Source organism: Pollicipes pollicipes, unplaced genomic scaffold, assembly GCF_011947565.3.
Source record: "Pollicipes pollicipes isolate AB1234 unplaced genomic scaffold, Ppol_2.1 Scaffold_4219;HRSCAF=4965_pilon_pilon_pilon, whole genome shotgun sequence".
Lineage (NCBI taxonomy): Eukaryota > Metazoa > Arthropoda > Thecostraca > Pollicipedomorpha > Pollicipedidae > Pollicipes > Pollicipes pollicipes.
This window is the reverse complement of record NW_023596448.1, coordinates 11098156-11123105: the sequence shown is the minus strand read 5'-3', so window position 1 is coordinate 11123105 and position 24950 is coordinate 11098156. Positions and strand designations below refer to the sequence as shown.

Genomic DNA, 24950 nt, shown 5'->3' with positions numbered 1-24950 from the left:
GCTTTTTATCAAGTGGTTCTCTCTGAAACACTTATCCGGTGCATGAGGAGCATTCCTTAATATCGAAAGCTGCGACGGTTGCAAGCTGCAAAGGACGCATCGATTTTTCTTCCAGATTAGCCGCCGCATTTACCGAAACTGCAGTTGAGCATTGCCTGGCATGACTCGGCACTGAAAATCTTTCTTGTTGATTTTCGAAATACACTTTTCTTTGGTACGTCCTCAACTATCCCAGCACTTTCGTGTTTTTGAGGCTGTGTCAAACTCTCCGTGGTCCTCGATATGCGAGACTTTATTGAATGTGCATCCTACCTCCGGCAAGTCTGCCATTCAATCCTGACAAAGCAAGCCTTGTTCGATCTTGACGCTGACGACATCATCCTTTTTCTTAACCGATCGATTACCCTCGACTGCTCCTCGCCGGGACACGTCCCCGAAGACCCTCTCCTGGTGGCATGACGAGGGTGCCGAGTCCTCCGGCCAGCCGACCGACAGCAGCAGGGCGGCAGGTGGACCCGGGCGCACCCCTCTGCGGGACTGCCCTGACCCGGGGCACCCCTCTGCGGCGCTGCTCTGACCAGGGGCACCCCTCTGCGGGGCTGCCCTGACCGGGGACACCCTCTGTGGGGCTGCCCTGACCCGGGGCACCCCTCTGCGGGGCTGCCCTCACCGGCGCACCCCTCTGTGGGGCTGCCCAGACCCGGGGCACCCCTCTGTGGGGCTGCCCTGACCCGGGCGCACCCCTCTGTGGGGCTGCCTGACCCGGGGCACCCTCTGCGGGGCTGCCCTCACCCGGGCGCACCCCTCTGTGGGCTGCCCAGACCCGGGGCACCCCTTCTGTGGGGCTGCCCAGACCCGGGGCACCCCTCTGCGGGGCTGCCCTGACCCGGGCGCACCCCTCTGGGGCTGCCCTGACCTGGGCGCACCCTTCTGGGGCTGCCCTGACCGGGGGCACCCCTCTGCGGGGCTGCCCTGACCCGGGCGCACCTCTGCGGGGCTGCCCTGAACTGGGCGCACCCTCTGTGGGGCTGCCCTGACCGGGCGCACCCCTCTGCGAGGCTGCCATGACCCGGGGTACCCTCTGCGGGGCTGCCCTGACCCGGGTGCACCCCTCTGTGGGACCGCCCTGACCCGGGCTGGGCAGGGAGTTGACCCCAGCTGTGTCTCTCTGCGGGCCGCCACTACCATGAGTAGGCTTGGGAGACGGACCAGGAGGCTGGCGCTGTCCTCGCGTCGGACCGCTCCGCTCCAGTGATCCCGGTCTTCGTTGACTCCTTGCCCGCGCAGGCGTACTGGCTGGAAGGTGGCCGGCGGCAACGGATGTTCTGCTCGGCTGGCTTCGGCTTTGACTCGCCCCCTGACCTGACCTAGTTATGAGGTCCTTGTCGGGTGCGGCTGGGGCTGCCCGTGGAGTTCGGCAATTGTCTGTGGACTTCAACCGGAGTTGCCTGCGGAATCCGGCGGGATTTCTGTGGAGCACAGCCGTGCTTCCTGAGAGTCGAGAAGGATTTGATGTAGACTTCAACTGTGGCATTAGGTGGAGCTCACTTCTACTTCTTCTTTTACTTCTGCTTCATTAATACTTCTCTTTATCCGCGCAAAACTACCAACAGGCATACAAATTCATTACAATTAAATCCACTGCCCTCATCGTAACCGTCATACATGTCCCAGCTCATATTCATTCTCCTCCTTATCTCCTAACGGACCTCCTTTCCACCTAATCCGACTTCCGTCGCAGCCAAGTCCCAGCACACGCCCACGGCCGCCTCCCAGCCGTCACGGGCCGTGACGGCTCCCGGTGGCTTCGGCGGCGGCGGCGGCGGCGGCGACGGCGGCGGCCGCTCGCAACTGCTTCACGCCTGGCTGGCTGTGACTTTCCCGGGCCCGTGCCAGCGCCAGGTGGGCGCGCCTTTCCCGCCCACCGCCGCCGGCGGAAAGGCTCGGCCTAGCCGGTCGACTCTCAGACGGAGCCACACTTGACGCCGGTGAACGCTGCTGGGTGGAGGTGTGCGCTCCCGCTCCGTCCCGCTTCGTCTCGTTGCTCGCGGGGGGCGGCGGTACTGTGAGCTCGTGCGGTGTTCGCTTGGTCCCAGCGAGCGGAATTTGCCTCGAAAGTGAGGCTGCTACGCGGTCGCACTCAGTTGAAGCCTTGCTCAGTTTGTCACTCTCACTGTAGCGTTTTTTCGCACGTTGATTTGGTTGGTCAGGCCTGTTCCTCAGCATTAATTTCGTTCTTCAGCAAATGCCAGTTGAAGCCCCCTGCTTGTCTGATAGGTTCGTTTTGTGCGAGAACTTTCCCGACCTCCATCTCGTCAAGACCACGTCACACTCCTTCCATGCCGTAATTTTGATAGTCTAGCATTGAGCTGTGGCTAGCTGATTGCTTTTTGTATCCATCACAGCTCAACGTTTGCAGCCGGGCACAGGTTTCAACTGCGTGCGACCCTCGTGTATAAAGGCAGCGGGTCATTCGGTGCAGGAGAGCGTCCAAAACCAAGCTAGCCATGCCGATCATGTCGATATGCCGCACGCCCGACTCGGACGGGTGGGAAGAGCTGCAGGACATGAGCTTCATCCAGCCCTACGTGAGTACAGCAACGTCGCCACGAGCGTTTAACGTCGCCCGAGGCCAGTTTTGGGCCGCGGGCCGGCCTGGTGCGAGGACGTAGCCGGCGCACGGCTGGCACTGTCCGCTGATGACTGGCGCACCAGGGTCCTGTGTGCGTCATCGTCGGAGACGCGCGTACCTGACGCAGGGTCGGCAGCCTGTGGAGGCTCTGGTCTGTCGCCCCGGGCTGCCGCGCATCTTCAAATTTACGAAACCAGTTCATGCGGGCATACATGCATCTCAGACAGCATGCGTGTAGCTCACTAATTTCCAGTGCCTATATTATTGGCACGTCACATCCGATGGTGTGGTGGGCTTGGCAAAATTGCACCTTCCAGCAGAGCCAGACGAGTACCTCGGCCGCTACTTATCGGCGCCTCATTGTTTCAACGGGACTTCCCGTTAGTCCGCTGCTGAACGGTTTCAACGTGAACACACAAGTGCTGGGCAAACCATCGCCTTTGCTCGAGCATGTCAGTTCCAAAACGTTTCATCCACTGACGGGCCTTGATGTCGGTGACGTGAAAGGCAACGGATGAGACACGATAGGTTAGTCTTAAAGCACGCTGCGGATGCATAGCAAGGTAACGTCAGTCAAGACAATAGAGGCAGGGATTTCAGTTTCGGCCGAGGCTCCAGCCATGATCAGAAAGCTTGCATGTGTGGCGACTCTGCTAAAATATTTTTGTCTGGGATAATGTTCCTGTGTTGGTGGTGCAAAGGATGTTTGTAATGAGAGATTTAGAGCACATGGGTGAAGGAAGGAATATCTAATGCACCGTGTTTGGTATGAACATAAAGCCGCTGGCGCAGAGAACTGTCCAGTAGGTGACCGAGAAGTGTTACAGCACAATTTTCTTTGAAAATAAAACAATAGGTTGATCCTATCAGTCAAAACTCAGTATTTTTACAAAGAATAGCACTGTTCCCACATGTTCGGCACGTTCCATCGGTGTGACGATGCAACTTTCTGCCCAAAAACATGCAGCATGAACAATGGAGTTCGGCAGAGCTCTTAAATTTGGCAGGTTGCTCTTGCTCCGCTAGCTACAAACGCATACCACGACGTCGTTTTACACCTTTGCGTAGAAGTGAAAGGAATCCAGCAAAATAAGCAACCGTATCGAAAACAGACAGCTGCTGTGTTTTTAGGACATGATTCTCAACGACCCGCATATGCGGCATTACTTTGTCCGCATGGTCGTAGCAGTGACGCCGGGGAAAACGCCATTCGTTAATTAAAGGGGATGTTTCACATTAAAAGATGTTAAAGCAGGCATCATATATGATGAAACAAGCTCACTTGTAGGTATTGGTATTCGTTTTTCAGTAAAAAAGACTGCTCCATACAGCATGATTCTCTGTTAAATAAACATACTCCCCTAACGCGTCATGGTTTAATGACGTCATCTTACCTTCTACGACATTGAGAGCCAATTGACGGCCGTTGTATCGGTAAATCACGCTCACGAACGCCAGATATGAACGCCCGACAGTTTTATCTTTTAGCCTTGATCACTACATGGCTTATGAAATGACAGGATGTGGAGTACGTTATTATGACGTCATGAACGCCAAGATGACTTAGAAATACTCTCCCCGGTATACCCTTCCCCATTTTCGTGGGCGTGTAGCTCAGCAACTAAAGCGGCTTAGGTCTTAATAAGGGTAGAATGGTGAACAGCACTGAAATGTCTTCATTATAGCAATATCAGTTCAAAATCTCATAGCAATGTGGAACACTCCGTTTAATCTATAACTCGTGTTGTGGTGCTCGGTCGTCAGTTATCATGCGCCTTGATAGGTCGGCCTTCGTAACACGTGCACAGGCAGGCGTCGTCAAAGAACGGGCCGCATCCGTGAGGCGTGGGGGCTGTGACCAACTGTGGATAACGCACGATTTGTTCGCATTGCGATGGCATTCATTGCCGATGCCATTCATTGCCATCGCTGCCGATGGCGATTGACACCCTGGCCACTGAGAAGGCCACCATCAGCAGCCAACAGGCCTCAGCCGTCGGCCGCTGGCGATGGCGATGTACGCCCTGGCCACTGAGAAGGCCACCATCAGCGGTCGCCAGGCCTCAGCCATCGGCCGATGGCGATGGCGATGACACCCTGGCCACTGAGAAGGCCACCATCAGCAGCCGCCAGGCCTCAGCCGTCGGCCGATGGCCATGGCGATGTACGCCCTGGCCACTGAGAAAGCCACCATCAGCAGTCGCCAGGCCTCAGCCATCGGCGACTGACCTTGCTCAAATCCACCACTCAGCCACCGCGCACGAACTGTGAGGCATTGTGCCTAAACATTGAAATGCTTAATGCGGAGCTCAGCATTTGACGAAATGAATCAACGGTTGTTGTTCCTCCATTGCGAAGCATGCAACAGACTAATGATGCTCTTTTGTTGCCCAAGAACTAGCACAAACATGGCTACGAGCCTTCTCGCTGGTTAGATTTACAGCCGCTCATTATCGCCGGACCAAGGGCTGTGGGCTCAGCCTCTACAGCATAGCGAACCACTGAAGCAGTGAAGTTTTTGTCCCGTGTCCGTCCCAGTATAACATCGGAATGGATCGGTCGTTTAGTTTCCTACCAGAGGGCCATTAACTTCAGCGATCATGGCTATAGACGGTCGCTTAGATGAGCCAGGTGTGGGCGTGATCTGACGACTCATCATTATTCCAGCTGTCGGTCTATAAAACGCCGCCACAAATAACCCCTGTCCGAGTTTCTAGGCCATCTGAGACGTTGCTGGAGGCGGACCATACACGGTTGCCGGTGATAGGACCGGCTGGGCGTCCCATTTGTAGACAGCGCTATACATAGTATACTACTAGTTATGAAATAGTTAAGAAGCGTCGCAAAATAAATTATCTGGATGGGGATATATGCTACTATTTTGAGAGCATTTTCTGCCCACAACGAATGTTGTCTCGCGTCTATTCGTGGTACCTGCGAGCAGGAAGTTCATGTCCAGGGCAGATCCAGAGCACAGCTTCAGACAAAAATACTCTTGAGTGAATCGTGGGCCTCAAATCCGAGGAGTGTGATGGAAGTGATGAAATCGGTGTTGCTAATATCCGCTAGCGACTGATCGCACTCAGCACGTTTCGCATAGCGACTCGTAGTGGAACTGGACGAGGAAAGTCAGGAAACTATAGAAGAACAGAGACGCCTGTGTTTTATGATTGGAAACAAGCCGAATGTCGAGATGGATACATTCATAAGTTTTTCAGGATAGACGGACTAAAACCAGCCAACTTGCTATCCACATGACGTGCATCTTCTCTTCAGCGATGGGTGAATCACGACATGGCCCCCATGGTCCCAGGGTCCCATAAGTCACAGCTTCCATCAGAAAAGCGTGCGTTCGTGGCCTGGACCACCGTCCCGCCGCCGTAGGCTAGGTTCGGACATGAACAGCCGCTGAGCAATTTTCTTTGGCCATCGCAGCATTTAGCCTCGAACCACAGCTTTTACTTCAGGTTTTCCCAGTGCCTCGTTTACAGCATATTTACATACCAAGCCCGCTCAGCTCGCTGCCACAGCACGCAGTGCGCTACAAAGTGTCCACTCTCCCCAGCTTGAGTCTGCCACTCGGGATTCCCCGCCAACCCTGACTATCTCCCGAAGGGCATCCCAGCGTTCGGAGCGGTTGCGTACGTCCGGCGCGGCGACGCTGATGGAACTCGCCCCGCGTGGCGGCGGCGGCGTCAGCCATTGTTTCTAATGGGCGCCTGCAGCTGTCGCCGCAGCGCCGTCCGATTTCCCGCGGCCAGCACGCAGCTGCAGCTGCGCCGCGCTTCGCTTCGTCCTCTGGCGACCCAGTAACGGGCTGACACGGGCGCAGCCGGGTCCCAGCCGGGTCCCAGCCGCGTCCCAGCCGGTCTCAGCCGGGTCGCAGCCGGGTCGCAGCCGGGTCGCAGTCTGGTCCCAGCCGGGTCGCAGCCGCATCCCAGCCGGGTCCCAGCCGGAGTCGCAGCCGGGTCGCAGCCGGGTCGCAGTCGGGTCCCAGCCGGGTCCCACCGGGTGCAGCGGGTCCCAGCCGGGTCCCAGCCGGGTCCCAGCCGGGTCCCAGCCGGGTCCCAGCCGGGTTCCAGCCGGGCCGCAGTCGGGTCGCAGCCGGGTCGCAGCCGGGTCGCAGCCGGGTCCCAGACACCTGAGGCATTCGGGCGGGGTCGTCTGTCCAGCCTGCGCTCAGGCGCCGGCGTCCCTGGTGGCGGCGAGCTGTGGCGCTGACGTCCCTGGTGGTGGCGAGGTGTGGCGCCGACGTCCCTAGTGTTGGCGAGCTGTGGCGTTGACGTCCCTGGTGGCGGCGAGCTGTGGCGCTGACGTCCCTGGTGGTGGCGAGGTGTGGCGCCGACGTCCCTAGTGTTGGCGAGCTGTGGCGCTGACGTCCCTGGTAGTGGCGAGCTGTGGCACTGACGTCCCTGGTAGTGGCGAGCTGTGGCGCTGACGTCCCTGGTAGTGGCGAGCTGTGGCGCTGACGTCCCTGGTGGTGGCGAGCTGTGGCGCCGACGTCCCTGGTGGTGGCGAGCTGTGGCGCTGACGACCCTGGTCGTGGCGATCTGTGGCGCTGACGTGCCTGGTGGTGGCGAACTGAGGCGCCGACGGCCCTGGTGGTGGCGAGCTGTGGCGCTGACGTCCCTGATGGTGGCGACCTGTGGCGCTGACGTCCCTGGTGGTGGCGAACTGTGGCGCCGACGTCCCTGGTGGTGGCGAGCTGTGGCGCTGACGTCCCTGGTGGTGGCGAACTGTGGCGCCGACGTCCCTGGTGGTGGCGAACTGTGGCGCCGACGTCCCTGGTGGTGGCGAACTGTGGCGCTGACGTCCCTGGTAGGTGGCGAACTGTGGCGCCTGACGTCCCTGGTGGTGGCGAACTGTGGCGCCGACGTCCCTGGTGGTGGCGAACTGTGGCGCCGACGTCCCTGGTGGTGGCGAACTGTGGCGCTGACGTCCCTGGTGGTGGCGAGCTGTGGCGTCCGACGTCCCTGGTAGTGGCGAACTGTGGCGCTGACGTCCCTGGTGGTGGCGAACTGTGGCGCTGACGTCCCTGGTGGTGGCGAGCTGTGGCGCCGACGTCCCTGGTAGTGGCGAACTGTGGCGCTGACGTCCCTGGTGGTGGCGAGAGCTGTGGCGCCGACGTCCCTGGTGGTGGCGAACCGTGGCGCCGACGTCCCTGGTGGTGGCGAACTGTGGCGCTGACGTCCCTGGTGGTGGCGAGCTGTGGCGCCGACGTCCCTGGTAGTGGCGAACTGTGGCGCTGACGTCCCCGGTGGTGGCGAGCTGTGGCGCTGACGTCCCTGGTGGTGGCGAGCTGTGGCGCTGACGTCCCTGGTGGTGGCGAGCTGTGGCGCTGACGTCCCTAGTGTTGGCGAGCTGTGGCATTGACGTCCCTGGTAGTGGCGAGCTGCGGCGCTGACGTCCCTAGTGTTGGCGAGCTGTGGCGCTGACGTCCCTGGTGGTGTCGAGCTTGGTCTGGCACGTGTCCGGGTCTTGCTTGCGGTAACAACATTGTACCACTCAATGTCCTCCGCGATTCTCCGAACATCATCACACTCTCCTCCGAGCATCACCACATTATCCTTGCGGACGTCCTCATGGGTGTAGAACCATCAAAGAGCTGTGCTGACAGCTGTCGAGGGTGCGTCATCACCAGGTCACGGCAGTGGGCGAGTGCGGTCCGTAGAATTTCGCACATTCAACTAACATGTATCATAATGCAAACTATGATTTCACCTAACATTTAAAATTTGATCATCATAAGCCGCGCCCGTTTTTTGCATCGTTCCGTTCTTCCAATGCAGCGTCTTGAGATCTTTGAGCGCAACTATTCAGGGCAGCTTCGATGGCAGTCCATGCACAGCGCGGCGTGGAGGACCCTGACTGCGGCGGCCCACGCAGTCCCAGCCTCCGCTGCACCGGAGCCTGGCTGAAGTTATCGATGTTAAGTCGTTTCCGATAGTCCGTGGTGCAGTGATGGTTATCATCAGTGCCGCCTTTCAACCGTGCCTTCTTTGCCGAACAGCAGAGCGCCGTCCTCGGATTCGGCTGTGTCGAGAGTGCCACTGCTGAGCTTGCGAGAGAGACGGAAGGGAAAGAACGATCCAGATGCCGTGGAAGCCCGTGGAAAGAGGCCGCGGACTGATCTCGCAATTCTGGCGTGGTGTTTAATCGTTTCAAGACGTGGTTTGTCCCATAACTTTGACTCTGACAGTTCCTTGACTTTTGCTAGGGTGCGAGAGGAATGCTCAAAGTTGTCCTTATTCGGAGGTTGTTGGGCTTTTGCTAGTGTGTGAGAGGAATGATCGAAGTCGTCCTTATTCGAATGGCGGGCGCTATAAGCCAGGCTGGTGGTGCAGGCGCTTTTATCGGCGTGCGTCTGATGGCATTTGCTGCTCAAAATGACAACCGATTTATAAAGAAAGCTTTGCTATGTTATGATTCACAGGCTGTACAGCCCACGCAATAACTTTTATTTGGGTGACGCATACTTTGTCAAGTAATTTTCCACACTTTCCGCACAGTTTTTATCGTATGCTGTCTTATGGTGAGCTGCTGTTGCGTTGTTGGCAGAGATAACACGGCAGTAAGTGAACCATAATGGCTTATGTTTATGTCTCGCAGGTCGTGCTTTTACAAGCACATGAAGTGTGGAACTCTTCCCAGCTCTTGGCTTGAAGGCCATTTGTTTTTATAGAACCATTTTTGTAAAGCCTGCCCGCTTCATAACAATTTCAAGAGGAGATATCAGGTGTTGACGGCTCTATCCTACACGCGCACACCACAACTTTCACGCTGGCGTCTGCCTGATCGCACACTCCAGTCCAGTTGGAGTCCGGCTGGAGCCGTTGTGGCGACACCGACAGCCTGACCAATGAGCCGACAGCCTGTGTACGCAGTTGTTTTCCATTGGTGAAGCTCGCCTGACCTGCTTTGCACCTGGCTTCGTTCAGGAGCTGGAGTGTTACCAGCCTGGGTCCGTCGATACGAATCGGCTCCTTTGTCTTACTCCAGTCAGAGTTGGACTCATCGAGATTTGTGTTCGTTTAAAGCGTTGTTTTATCGTGACGGCTATCGGTATCATCACTATGAGTTGACTTCAGGGAACTTGATGTGTTGCACTGTCACCGAACATGGTCATAGTGTCTGTCTCCGATATGTTATCGGTTCGCGCACACCCCTCCAAAGATGTGCTAGAAGCAAACGATATATGCGCGTCTTTCCCGCAGTCTGAAAATGACGTCACATCCGGACTTAAAGCATGCACCGCTACTGTTGACAAATGTGGCGCCAGTGACTCAGCTGCAGCGCAGCGTGGGCGTCGGGGTGGTCCTGGTCATGCTGCTTGCCATGTAAATCAACATGCCCAGCTGTGCGCTGGACAAGCTTGTCAACGCAATGGACCGCCATGTCCTGGTGACGTCAGATGTCGTATCGCAGGCATTGATAGTGTCACGAGATATTGACTCACTTTCCCTGGCCTAACGTGACGTATGCGTGCGTGCGTTCTGCCTGGAGACGCCACACACTTGTCTTACCGCGCCTGTCACATACAAGACGAACCGCCTCCACCCGATTGTACTGCCTATTGCTTTATCTCTCCGTATGTTGGTTCCAGTCCTGCAAATGCTTGCGCAATGTGCTCTGCGCACACATCATTTCCCAAACATTCAGCATCTCGACGCGACCGTGTCGTGGCCAGTGCTGTTTGCCAGGTTTTTGGGCCCTACGGTCGTGGCTGAAGCGGCAACAGGCGTGCGGGGCTAAAAAAAAAAACTTTACTATCATGCCCCCCATCTTCGCCGGATTTCGGGAAAAGTACCCCCGAATTAGTGTGTCTCAGTTCGACGCTTCTGGACGGCCGGGTGATGACCCACTGCCCTCCTCCCCTCCCGTCCTGGCGACCGCCCATGGTCACGCCCCCACCGCGGTCCACACATAACGTGGGGCGACACGACTGGTGCGGTGGAGTCGGCGCGTCACGGCCGGGACGCCGCCGCCGCTGGCCGGGTCATGGAATACGCGGTCGGCAGCCATCCGGCGGCCGCGGAATTCCCTGTGAGCAGGCGCGGGGTTCGGCGACTCGGCCTGTGATCAGCTGACTGCTGTTGTTAGCAGCCGATCCCAGCTACCTGGGGTTGCTGGACCAATTGGGGAGCTTGCGGCGACACTCTTCTGGTGGCTACACACAAGACGGTTAGCGGCAGAGGCTTGTCGTTCAGGGTGAAAGAAGGTGCAGCCTGAACAATGACGCCTGGAACGCCGGCCTGGAACGCCAGCCTGGAACCTGGCTCAAAAAGAGAGAGAGAAAATATTTTCGAGCATTAGGAATTCAGGAGAGAGGAAAGTTTTCACGGCGCAGTTCAGATTCTCCAAGAGTTATAGGGCAAACTAGCTGGAAAGGCGGGTACAACATGAAATAACGGAATACATGTACCTAGCGTATGTCCGATACAAAGTTCACCAGCAGGACGCCTGACGCTGCACGTTCCACCGAGCTCAGTGATGACATGCCGTCCAGTCCAGCAATGTATGCCGTGTCCCGCGGCGTCATTCCACGCATGCTTCGGTGGCGGCGTCACGCTCGGCTCCAGCAGACAGCGAACGGCCACTGTTTACACCGCTCGTTAGCCGTTTATTTTCGGTCCGGGTGGCGCTGGGAGATCGCGGCGAACATCCGTGCTGTGCCGCCGTTCGAGCCCGGGCCAGAGTAGGCAGCGAGCTGCCGTGTGAGCAGCGGCCAGCCTCACCACGCGTGTAACGAGGCAGTGCCATGAGAGGCACGGCTGTCGCGAGACCTTGTTGCCGTTATATTTGCAGGGCGTGTGATGTTTCGCGCGATGCGTGGGTGGGGCGCTAGAGCAAAAACAGCGATAAAACAAAGAAATCCGTAGCGAGGAAAAACAGTTCAATCCACTGCGCTGCAACCGGCGGCCAGGTCCGTCGATTGTCACGGAGGTATTTTGCGGCGTTTAGTGGCTGTTGGTCTGGTCGACAGTCAGCCCTTTTAAACGGCGGCAGAGGAAGACAATCGATTAAATACATTCCCAACATGCAACGCCACAGCATTGGAACCGTCCAGTCCACAATCGATCGAGGAAGACAATCGATTATATATTTTTCCTAACGTGCAGCGCCACAGCATTGGAGCCGTCCAGTCCAGAGTATGCTACCCCCAGTCCGAAATGGCCCCTCGAACCCCAAGGTCCCGTGGTGAGCAGGCGGCGCTGCATGGCTCACTCGGGCCGACACCACCTGGAGCGGGTGGCTGACCTCCGGCCTCTGTTGCAGCTGGACAAGATGAACGGGTCCGGCCACGGCACTAATGGGTCTGCTGGGACGCCGGACGATGAGCGAGCCTGGACCATCGGCGTCATCAACTCGCGTGCCAAGTATCTCACTGCGGAAACGTTCGGATACAAGATCAACGCCAACGGTGGGTGAAAGGCGATTGGCGGCGCACGTACATTGATACATTATCCCAGAGCTGGATACCCAAGCTGGCGACCCAAGCTATATACCTTCTCTGCTGACGTGATTGTCTGGTTACATGGGTAAAGGTATACTCAGGTACGTGTGTGATTTGGAAAACTGTCTGGCAGCGGTGGGATTCGAACCCACGCCCTTTCGGACTGGTGCCTAAAACCAGCGCCTTAGACCACTCGGCCACGCTACCACGGAGGCCTGGCGTGTCGGGTTGCGCAAGATTGGAAGCGAATTAGCAGCCGCTTGCCTTTTGACTTTTCTTGCTGGATTCCGGGCATGTTTCTTTGTTTTGTGGGTCTCTACATCAAGCAAGTGGCGTTTATTGAAATTCCAAGCCGGAGCTCCAAGCCTACACTCGCATTTTGTCAAGATACACTCACTGCGAACTGTCAGCATGTGTGGCTTTGGGTTTAGCGTACCTGCTATGCGTGGACGCATGCCTCTGACTAGGCCCGTTCTAATGGTGGCGAATTTCTACGACCGTAGCCCCATGCAGTAAGCGAACGGCCACCGCCGCTTGGTGGTGGCGCTGCTTTCGAATCTGCGGACAACACTGTCCGTGCACCGTCACTCGTTCAGGATAAGGGATTAGGGTAGATTGATTGGGGCTGGGCTGAAACAATAAAGTTCTCTTGACCTACTCCCAAATCCTGATTTCTCCCCGGATTCCAGCCACTGCTGTTTTCGTTCAGGATGTGAATTTGAAATAATGTTTGTCTAGCTCTGAAACTGCTTTGATGTTGAGCAATACCACCTCATTTGGAGCCGACGTGATTGTGATGATGAGTATGTATAATGATGATGGTATCGATGGTAATGTGTTTAGGTACTTAGGTATCAGCACTTCAGACACTTGCTGCATTTTCATATGCCCAGTATTCCCTTCTTTGATTGAGGGGCTCAAGTCAGCACGGGGGGTGGGGGTGGGGGGTGGGGGGGTGGGGTGGGGGTGGGGGGGGGGGTCTGCCCCCCGAAAGCATACAAAGTGACACCCCTGATCTTACTGGTATGATAATAGTCATGCACCTTTAAGATGGGAACGAATCAGAGCTGGAGGATCAAATTTAACTCTGGAACAAGCAGCCTGACCTGAAAATGGCTTTTTGAATAGAAAAAAACGAGGAAAACGTGCATCTTACGGGCAAAACTGGATGATGAAAATGGCATTCCGAGAAAGTTGGAGCGGACATGTCCACAGCCCCCTTTCCCTCCCAGTGGTTACGCCCATTCTTGTCCCTTGACCGTATGTTCCCTATGGCGGCGAAGCCATGATTTCGCCCAGCAGCAGGCCAAATCGGGGCACTGGGGCCCTTTTAGCCAACGGATCCCACTTCGTCGCCCGTGGGGACCCTGCTTTTGGATTCGGAGCCTTAGGCTCGGATGCAACCTCGTTGGATGCCTAGGGCCATTTTTTATGTTTTGGAGGCCCTACGGGTGACTTCAGTTGCCAGTAATTTCTGGGGCATTGGCCCTCTCGGGGGTCCTCACCACCTTCAGACCGGGTGAGGGTCATGATTCCCCGAATATCCATCTGCGTGCGCCACTGCGGAACACGTGGCACCGCCTGATCCATGCCGTGTTCTGTGATCTCCTTGTGTTTGACAGGGACTCTTCTGTACGCTGTGGCGGTCCAGCTCTCACGCTCTCCCTGAAATCGCTTTTGTGTTGTCAGACCCAACCGTTACACTTCGGAGATTGCGGGGAAAATGTGGTTTCACCGTGTTTATAAAAAACAACGCCACGCGGGCATGTTAACATTTTTTAGTGGAATGGTTCGTGTGGTAAGGCTGCTTACAGTTCCACGGCTTCCAGAATGTCTGGGCGTGATAAATAATCAGTAAACGTGTTGACAAACGCTAAATTTGCACTGTCTACTGGTTCATGTTTTATGTAATGGCTGAAATGGCTACGAGCGAGGCCGCAGCCGGTAAGCCGCGTGTGTACTGTGATAAAATATTCAGCTGAGTGTCGCGGCCCATTCTAGTCGCGGATCGCGGCCCAACTACGGCCTGGTGGATCGTAGCTGCCCTTCTCTCTGGCCGGGGTCGCAATGCGCTGTTTCTGATACGCTGAGGGAGGGGGGAGAGGAGAAGGAAGAACCGAGGAAAGAGGGGCAGCGTTTTCGTCGCCTTCGAGTGCTATATAGACGATACGCCTTCTTCGCTGCAGGCGTTTCCTTGAAGAAAAAGCAGCTGTGGTACGCTGCAGCCGACCGGACAGCGCGACCACGTGAGCCTGCGCTCCCACCTCGGCAAATACCTGGCCGTCGACAGCTTCGGCAACGTCACGTGCGAGGCCGACGAGCTGGAGCCGGGCGCCGTGTTCGAGATCGCCGTGGCCGACGACGGCAGCGGCCGCTGGGCCTTTAAGAACGTGGAGCGGAAGTACTTCTTGGGCGCCGGCGGCGATAAGCTCCTGTGCAACGCCAAGACACCCTCAGACGGAGAGCTTTGGTGCGTTGCTGGGAGGGGCCGTGGATGACTAATGGTTGGTTTGGGTGGGGATTAATGACAGGATGTCGGAGGTGCTCCTGCGACTAGCCTTGCTTACAGCTCGAGGATGACCCGCCTTTGTATTTCGTTAAGCCTACACTGACAGTGGAAGGAAATGCTGTTGTAGCGCTAAGAAAATCTAGTTGCGGTTAAAACTGTGTAGATATTGTTAACTCATTATTTAACATCAGAACGTGGTTTGCGTTGAGGGGATCAAAGGAAGGAAATAGTATTTGCGTGGAGGGAAAGGGAAGGGAATTTAGAATGCACACAACTCGCCCGCTAACACCTCACATCACGGTGCAGCAAAGACGGGAAAGGCACCCTCTTGAGGTCTGCGTGTTCTTGCTTTGGAATTCAAACTCCGCTCGTCGTATGCCTGCGGTCGTCTCGCTGACGCAGGCCCGCCGCTGGGTAGTACCTTCACCCGACGCCTGGTCACTGACGCCGCCTCGCCGTCGCCAGGTACATCACCCTGGCAGCTCGGCCCCAGGTCAACGTGTACAGCGTGGGACGCAAGCGGTTCGCGCACCTCTCCGAGTCCCTGGAGGAGATCCACGTGGACGCCAACATCCCCTGGGGCGAGGGACACGCTCTTCACGCTCGAGTTCCGCGACAACCACTACGCCGTGCACACGTGCAACAACCTATACCTGCACCGCGATGGGCGACTGCAGAGCTCCTGCTCCGAGGACTGTCTCTTCGCCATCGAGTACCACAACGGCAGCCTGGCGCTGCGTGACCGCTCAGGCCGCTACCTTTCTCCCATCGGCTCCAAGGTGGAGCTGACTGTGCGTTGGGTCACGCTGGAGGCAGATACCGCTTCACCGCCCGTCTCTAGCTCTAGTTCACTAGTTCTTGGGTCACAAGGGAAACAGCTGCCACTCCCTCATCGCCTCAGATGTGAGGTCACTGCGTCATGGGTTGCAAGGGAAGCAGCTGCCACTCTGTCAGCGGCTTTGAAGTGCACTGTGCACCTTCAATATCGCGATGGAGGCATGGGACGGAGACCGCTTCTGCACCAGGCATTTAGCCAAAGTTGTCCTCATGGAAAAGCTAAATGTCAAACGTTCTCTGAAATGCTGTAAGTTTAGATCGAATTTCTGAGAACTTGCCCATGAGCTAATGTAGAGCTGTTGTTATAGTGCGGTGGCACTGCCCTTGATTACGCCCCTGGTCTGCACTGGTGCTCCGTGCCAGACTTCGGCCTAGTCCTGACGCGTCGGGCACCACACAAGGCTGCCTCCACGTCGTCGCCTGAAGGCTGACCTCTGTCTTCTGACGGCGTCGGCAGGCCCTACTTAAGACACGTGCCCAGGCAGTGACTAAGGACGAGCTGTTCTCGCTGGAGAACTCTCTGCCCCAGGCCTGTTTCGGCGCCGTGCTCAACGATCGCTACGTCAGCGTCAAACAAGGTCAGCCCGGGTCACCGCGAAGTCGTAACGGAGTCAGCTCCGGGTTAGCGTGAGATCGCAACGGGGTCAGCTCCGGGTCAGCATGAGATCACAGCGGGATAACACGGGCTCGACGTGGGGAAAATGCCTGCAGTTTCGGCAGTGTACTTCCTGTTCAGGCCGGGGATGGCCCGTGGTGAAAGGCTTTTGGGAGAGGGGGCCGTTCTTTGCCACGATACTCCGCCCTCGGGTACGATCCTCCATCGACGGAAAGGTATACGTAAAGTCGCATCGAGCGTTGCACTGAGACGTCGCAAAGCTGCATCGGGCGTTGCCCTGACATGTCGTAAAGCTGCATCGGGCGTTGCCCTGACATGTCGTAAAGCTGCATCGGGCGTTGCCCTGACATGTCGTAAAGCTGCATCGGGCGTTGCTCTGAGATGTCGTAAAGCTACATCGGGCGTTGCCCTGAGACGTCGTAAAGCTGCATCGGGCGATGCCCTGAAGCGTTGCAAAGCTGCTTATGTCGCTGCCCTGAAACGCCAGTATTTTTATTCCACCTCAAGACACTTTCGTGGCTCGAATACCCTTGGGCGGACGTCGCTTTCAGCTGGCGTTTGACTGGCGGAGAACAGGCGGCACATTGCACAAGGTAACGCCGCTGTCCTTGTCGGGCGGCGATGTTAGGCACATTGGTGCACCCACAAGAGCAGTTCGCGGCCACGGAACTAACGTAAGCCACCATGCTCCAGAGTGCCCAAACCAACCAAAGGATCAGGGTCTCATCGGAGACCCCAACGGCGTGGTTTTTCCCGCCGGTGTCCGCGGCTTCTCCGTGGTGACCTGGGCTCGTGGACGCCTCGCTTCGCCAGGCGTTGACGTGACGGCCAATCAGGAGGAGGTGGGAGAGCACGAGCGCTTCCTGATGGAGTACGACCTGGCCACGCGACGCTGGTACATCCGCACCATGCACGACAAGTACTGGACGCTCGGCACCGCCGGCGGTATCCAGGCTGCCTCCGGGAAGAAGTCAGTCGACGTGCGACGCGAGGGCAGATGGGTCGGATGGCTTTGTGGCACACTGTCTGCCGGACTTCTGCGCTGATGATGTTCATTGCGGTGATCTGATGGAATGCTTAGATGTGGGGCAAGGTCGATTTGGGTGATGGTTGTATGCCAACGTTAGTCTGTAATCGATATGTTCTTACGTTTATTCTCACTAGCTGTAGACCGTAGCAGGATGTTATTTATTTTGCTACCAAGTTTTGAATCTTTGCGATGTTTTCCTCACCTCGGATCTCAGATGCATAGAGCGTGATCGTAGAAAGGCGTCTTTCTTGCTCTTTTTACTTGCTACTTGGGATCACCGCCTGTGCTTTGGAGGTATATTGAGCTCACTCGGGTGCCTTTACGCCGTGCGACTGCAGGTCGTCCAACAGTCTGTTTGACCTGCTCTGGCACCGCAATGGCACTGTCTCCTTCCGGGCCAACAACGGCAAATGCCTGTCCACCAAGAAGTCCGGACACCTGTTTGCGAACTCGGAGGAGAACGAGGAGTCCGCCAGGTTTTACTTCTACCTCATCAACAGGTGAGCACCATGTGCGGTGGATGCCCTGTTCGAAGTTGTGGGCTGCGGTGACAGAAATGGGACACAGCGAAGCATGTATTGTTTTACTTCTGCTGTGACAGACACTTAAAATAGACATTTTTTAGTTGATCTGTTCTTGAATATCAGCAATGCATTTCCCAACACCTTGCAATTAAATGGTTTCTCACGTTTATCTTGTTCTTCAACGCTGTCTTTGTTAGCCTTCTTGTTTACCTTGTTGTCAATTTTGTTGTTGTTCACAGGCCTGCTAGCTCAGAATCATTGCTTCAAAATGCTCTTTCAAACGTACATGGCTGTGCAAAGAGTGAAAGGGTTTCACAAACATCGCGTAGTTGGATTATCTGGTATGGGGTCTATGCCTTGTGCAAGAAAAACCCACATTTATCATGAACGCTGGATGTTTTTCAGACCTATCTTGGTTCTCAAGTCTGAGCAGGGCTTTGTTGGCTACAAGAGCTCCAGCACCACGAAACTGGAATGCAACAAAGCGTCTTATGAGACAATTCAAGTGGAGAGGGGGCAGCGTGGACAGGTCTTCTTCAAAGGCGAGTGACGCACTGAATCGTTCGTCACGAACGTCTACGCTTTCCGGAAATAGTGTTACCGTCGAGAATGTGAAATACTGGAGCACTTGGCAATAGTATTGCCAGTCTTCATCTGTAAAGATATGATTTGGCTGTCGTTTTCGGTGCTTGACAAGGAAGGCTAGCGTCAAACACTTGTGATAGCGACTTTATATCCCGTAATGAATGCCACATGCAACTCAGAAAAGCGTCAGTCTGGCATAACCTGGGCAGTACTACGGCCACCACCAGCCAGCCGTGCACAGTACGTGCAGTCCTCTACCCCTGCTGACAGCGTCTCCGCGCGCAGGCCAAAATGGGATGTACTGGACGCCCGACGATGGGGTGTCAGCTTCCAGCCGTGAGCCGTACCCCTTCTACCTGGAGCTGCGCGAACCCACGCGCATGTGCATCAAGGACGAACAGGGCGCCTACCTCTGCGCGCAGAAGAACGGCTCCTTCCGGCTGGACTCGACCGATGCGGACCGCGCCACCTATTGGGAGTTTTAGACACTAGAGTTGTGGAAGCGGCCACGCCGCGACGCTGCGAGCGGGATTAGGTGCCAACGCTGGGGCGGGAAGAGCGATCGAGTGCAGGGCGGAGCGCTGGGTATGACACGCTGTCTCACGGAGGCGATGGTCGAAGGGTGTCGCGAGGCAGGAACGGCGTCCTCTGCAGCGTCCTGGGCGTAGCTTTTCGGCCAACGACGCGGGCTTATGATCAAAGTGGCCGTTTCGGGCGTCAGTTACTCACCGACGAAAGCAGACATATTGCGCATGTGGGAGTGTTTCTGCTCGGGTGTTGGCGTGGACGTGTATAGAGGCCTGGCCACCGTGCGTTGTGACGAACTCGAGCTGCTTTTGTACGTTAGTAGATACTGGATATGGGACACGCTGGTCCGCTTCACGGCTTTGGACCGTTTTAAAAGGCTACGTTCGCGGAGGACATGATCGTGATTTGTAACACGTAGCCTCTAACTTCTCAAACCAAAGGTCGGGTAAGTAAATAGGTTGTCCGGGGTTGTTGACTGCTTTGTTTTTGAAACCGTGTACAGTCCATAAAGGCTGAGTTGGCGTGCTCCATCGCAAGCATGCCATGCATTTTGTTTATATTTTTACGCCCTCACATGATGCGCCTTTATTTGATACTGGTGGTTCTTCAGTACACCGCGACACCTCTTGTGGCGAGCTACGATTTCAATAAATGAAACAGCGCCGCTGCACTTTTTCTGTAGCGCAAGCCACGAGAGCTCAGCAAACAGCTGACAGAAGAGACGCTACATCTTCTGACAGCTCACGCGTAACAGAACATGCTGGGGACCTGCACTTCGGTCGAGAGAAACGTTGCAGTGAGCACCACTAGGGCGTCAGATTTGGTAAATTTTGGGGAGCCGAACCGAGGAAACGACGACTAAACTCGCGCAAGCGTTTGTTTTTCAAGGGTTTTAGCCGACTCGTTTTTGATGAGGGATGATTTTTGCGCGCCCGCCGCCCGGCGTTACTTGCATTGGCCAACGCCGTTCGGTTTTACGAAAACTGAAACCGAAGCCATCGCTGCCCTTGCTCCCGAGATCGCAGGCGTGTCATTATGACTTCGCAACGCACTCAGCCGCCGTGGCTATATGGTGTCGCCTACCTCTCACACTGGCGGGAATGGCGGACAACGCGAGGAATCGAACCCCGTACCTTTGGTTACCGAGAGGCGCCGTGGTCCAGGCAGGCGCGTTAACTACTACGCTATCAGCACCCGGCGCGCGAGCTCGAACCCTTCGATGCCATTTCTTTTACTAGCCGATTCTGCAAAAGAATGAGCACTCTCAGGCAAACATGGGATGGGCTCGTGCGTTTTTGAGCTCACTTCGACTCACTCCATTAGATTTCAATGAGATCCCTCATTTTTCCGACAAAGGGTAGAACTTAAGTAAAACACTTCGGAGCACATTTTTGTTCCCGGACAGGGGCTGAAGAGCCATTCTACCCCACCGCGGTGTGTCCTCCGGCCGTCATTTTGGCCAGACGAGCGGAATCCCCTGGCCGATGCGGGGCCCTCAGCAGGATGCGTCACATCACGTTGGTCCGCTCCCTAACCCGGGAGGCCGTCTGACCCACGTGGTTGACCCCGGGTCCCCGCGTGAGCCGCCATTGACGCAACAACATCTCTGCTCGCCGCAGGTGGTCAAGTAACTGGCACATAGACTCCAGTTAGGCTCAACGGGTCACGCTGAAATTATCTGATATTTGGGCCCATATTATAGGTCCATATCGACTCAGTGGGCCCATGATCAGCACGCGGGGCCCTCTGGCTGGCATTGGGGTGTCCGGCCCTTCGGACCAGGGCCCCTGAATGCGACCTCCGGCCGGTCTTTTGAGCCTTTCGGGCCCTCAAATCGGGCCATTGATCGAAGGTTCCGAGTGGCCCGAAAGGCGCGTGCGCGCGCGCTCGTGTGTGTGTGTGCGTGTGTGTATGTGTGTGTTTATGTCATAACATTCATTAAAAAGAAACTCATCTTAAAGTTTTGCGTGCACCGAAGGTATCTGCTTCTCTTGTGAACGCAAAACCGTGGAAATATTCCCGTAGATCACCCCTGATCAGAGCCTTCAAAAAAAATTCGTTGGAGGCCACCTAATGCCATACCCTGGAACTACCCCTGTGCACGTCATATACCGAAATCTTGACACAATACATCGAAGATATTTGTAGGAGACGCCTAAATTTCAGCAATCTGGCCTAAATTTTAGCGATCTGGTACAAATTTCAGCAATCTGGCCTCCATTTCAGCGATATGGCCTGCATTTCAGCGATATGCTCCACAACGTTTTGGAGAAAGCAGTGAGCAAATCCAGTGGGGTGAAATCTGTGACAGGCACTTTAAAAAGGGTTGACTCCTTCCATAATAGGGAAGGGGAAAGGATGATGCGACCCATCTCGTAAGGTTTCCTGATGATATCTCTTCGGCATTTCGTGCGATTTTACTCAAATTTTCTATACCTTACAGGACTATCCTTGCACGCATGTTGTCACTAAACACATGTATCTAGCGTTGCTGATTGGTGTACATCAGTGGTGTAGTCCCCAAAGCAAGCTCCGGCAATGTGCCCAGAACGTTATTAAACCACCAAATGATTTGATAATCCTTGTAAGCCGTCGGTCAACTGCTGGCCCGTCTGGTAATCACCGAATAGCATGTATTTCCGTGTGAAGTGCGGCTGCTCTAACGCCCATGGCATGAGTTGAAGGGTAGTCCAAAATTATTTGAGCCGCCACAGGCTTGAAATGTACCTGGCTGCGGCAAACAAAAAGCTGGAAAACTTGCATAAACGCGAGAATTGATGTGACGCCTACCTATGGTGTGCAAATGACTGCATGGTCACAGGAGGCGCCAAAATGTTCCCATGGAAGTGTCAAATATTTGTGCATGGAAAGCAGAGTCCAAGCTTTAAAACAATGAAAAAATGATAGGAATCCGGCACCCAAATATATCTTGTTTCTCGTCAGTTGCCCAACATGCAGGTGGATATGAAACCCACGCGCACGTCGTCGAACTTACTGCAGTTCGTTGACCGATCCCTCAGGGGCGCCACTGTCCATGCAGCAAACGAAGGACAAGGAATCCGTGCACGGCCTGATGCCTGCCTCAGCAATCGTGCTCATCTTGGCTCAATTTGTGTTGGACATTCGACTGAAGATGCATTCCATTTGGGTTCCATGTCAGATGCCAAGGTGTTCCGTCCAGGGACTGCCAGCTGCCGTCAGTGACCTCGTCATGGACGCCCACCCAGAAGTTGAAGATGGTGCCAGCCTGTACGGCATAGGCGGCCAGAATGGCGTCCATACCGGGCTTCTTTGGATGACCCAGCCCGGCGCCGTGAACCAGTTGGCCGCAGTGCTGGTCCTCCTGGCGGAAGGGCAGCGGCTGGGACACGAACAGGCAGCAGTGGGCGTCGACGTCCAGCCAGTTGGGGGACAGCCTAGCAGCAGACCCCTTGGCTGGCGGGGCTCACATACCGCTCGCCTCGTAGCAGCGCACAGGCGGTAGACGACTTCGTCTGCGTTGTGCAGCTCGCAATGAGTAGGCAAATGCCCCAACCATTACCCAGTGTTTTGATCAGGAAGCTCACAAATGCCCTGTTGAGTTGGTCCCAGGCGGCATCTCACAAATGCCCTGTTGAGTTGGTCCCAGGTGGCAGCTCACAAATGCCCTGTTGAGTTGGTCCCAGGTGGCAGCTCACAAATGCCCTGTTGAGTTGGTCCCAGGTGGCAGCTCACAAATGCCCTGTTGAGTTGGTCCCAGGCGGCAGCTCACAAATGCCCTGTTGAGTTGGTCCCAGGCGGCATCTCACAAATGCCCTGTTGAGTTGGTCCCAGGTGGCAGCTCACAAATGCCCTGTTGAGTTGGTCCCAGGCGGCAGCTCACAAATGCCCTGTTGAGTTGGTCCCAGGTGGCAGCTCACAAATGCCCTGTTGAGTTGGTCCCAGGTGGCAGCTCACAATGCCCTGTTGAGTTGGTCCCAGGTGGCAGCTCACAAATGCCCTGTTGAGTTGGTCCCAGGTGGCAGCTCACAAATGCCCTGTTGAGGTTGGTCCCAGGTGGCAGCTCACAAATGCCCTGTTGAGTTGGTCCCAGGCGGGCATCTCACAAATGCCCTGTTGAGTTGGTCCCAGGTGGCAGGCTCACAATGCCCTGTTGAGTTGGTCCCAGGCGGCAGCTCACAAATGCCCCTGTGAGTTGGTCCCAGGTGGCAGCTCACAAATGCCCTGTTGAGTTGGTCCCATGCGGCATCTCACAAATGCATCCGGAGTTGGTCCCAGGCGGCAAGTTTGTGCCTCCGAACCATTCTTTCCATGCAGGACGTCTCGCGTGGTTGCAGCAAAAAATGCCGTCTCCAGCTCGTCGTTGACGGGCGCCACTTCAGAGCATGCGCCTGAGTCCTTGCAGGAGGGGCCGTTTTCTCTAGCGAGTTGATCGATGAGCTCCTTATGTAAGTAGCAGCTGCTGTTGAATGCAGTCCAGCCGGAGGCGCAGAAGGTCGTGACCCGAGTGACTGCCCGCCGGGAGTAGCTGCGTTGCTCCAGCTCCAGCAGCAGTGCGTCGGTGAGCAGACAGTGGTGCGGGTCCACCAGCAGCTCGCACAGGCCCCCCGGCCCGTGCCGGAAGCCGTCGCAGTACTCGGGCCCCAGGCGGCCGCAGCGACGCGCTCAATTCAGCTTGCGGCTTGGAAAGAAGAGAACACGGCGTTGGTGAATTCCCCCGATAAGATCGCAGAAGTCGCTGGTTTAGCCCGCGGCGAACGCTGGTAAAAGACTCCACATTTCCCACGCCCTTCGGGGGGGGGGGGGGGGGGGGGGGGGGGGGGGGGGCAACCGAAGACCCGACAACCTACCCGCCATTTTTTCTGACCGGATTTTTAAATGTTTGTATGATTTATAAAAAAGGTTTCATTAAAGCAGTGTAGAAGTCATGCAGGGTTGGATAAAGGGAGCAGGCACTGGACGCACGCGTCTCTTCCAATCGGCACGTGAAGGCCACCTCAGAGGCTACCTTTAGGCCACCTTTAGAGGCCACCTTAGGGCGCCGATGACACCTGTCGATGACGGTCATAGGAGGCGGCACGCATTTGGGTTCTAGGGGATGGGGACGGGATTAGCCATGAAGGACTTAGGTCATCCCCATATTCCAGAGCTTTTCACTTTAACCTCACAAACCACTGCATGTCTTGCGGCGCTAGGTGTGTGAAACTTATTGCATCGTTTATCTACTCAACTGTTACGATTTGCATCTTGTAGTGAGAGCAACCATGACTTTTTGTTATGAGAGTGGTGCACGGCGCCACCGCTCAGAAAAATCAAACGAGATAGTCTTCGTGTTATGCTTATCTTTTACCAATGTTTTTTTTAGTTTTCCAGCCAAAAACATTGGAGGGGCCTAGCCAACATTGGGGGACCCAAGTTAGCACTGGGGGGGGGGGGGGGGACAGGGCCTTAACAAAAGAATACAAGTCGACACCCATGGCTGCTTCAATTTTAGTAAAATGTCTACATGTTGGATATTTCAGTATGTAGTCTACTGCGTATTTCGTTGCAGTGAGGTTCCAATCAGGACCTGATAACCTCATATCCCTATGACTTCATTGTGTTAACGAGTCATGTCGACAAGGAGATTGCTGTTTGATTCGCTATCGCTTGACAGTACAATATAAAAAAGTGACAACAACGCAACCACGCTAAAAAAAAAACTTGTCAAAAACATAAAACGTTGCACAGGGGCAGACGCGTCACTTCGTTTTGTAAAACAGCCCTTGGGTTCGATCCCACTTATCAAAGGTATGATTTCCTACCAACTGCTCCAAACATCATTCTGTTCAAAGTGGATTGGCCTCCTTCAGACCACCCACGCAATAATTAATTACGGAACGTAAATATTACGGTACTGATGGGAGCGGTTTCTTTAACCTGTCAGAAGGATAGCTTCCTGTGCAGTTGGGGCTCCATTCCCTCTAGCTGAAGAAGAAATTAGACAAAATATGGGAAAGCCGCTTTTTCACATTTTGTGGGTATGTTTATCAATTTGTTCCTGCTCAGCTCCCTTTTTCCAACTCATTTTGCGAAACTCTGCCCCTGCGGCCGTACGTATTGTCTTCTCCACCCGTAAATAGCTGCCGCTGTTTGTTCGAGCCACGAATGACCGGGTCGCTCAGATATACGCCACATGGCAGAAGGCAAGACAAAGCCTGCTATACCCATTTTCGAGCCGGATGGCGTCCCTGCTCGGGAGCAGAACAGGCCAGGC

General features: G+C 55.5%; 1 non-coding gene and 1 pseudogene across 1 annotated transcript; one reads left to right on the top strand and one right to left on the bottom strand.

Annotated features, from left to right (window-relative positions):
* Positions 1–1974: 1974 nt before the first annotated feature.
* Positions 1975–19385, top strand: LOC119096042 (protein singed-like; annotated as a pseudogene).
* Positions 12214–12293, bottom strand: TRNAL-UAG (transfer RNA leucine (anticodon UAG)). The gene has a single exon. It is a non-coding gene; the product is annotated as a tRNA-Leu (tRNA).
* Positions 19386–24950: the final 5565 nt, after the last annotated feature.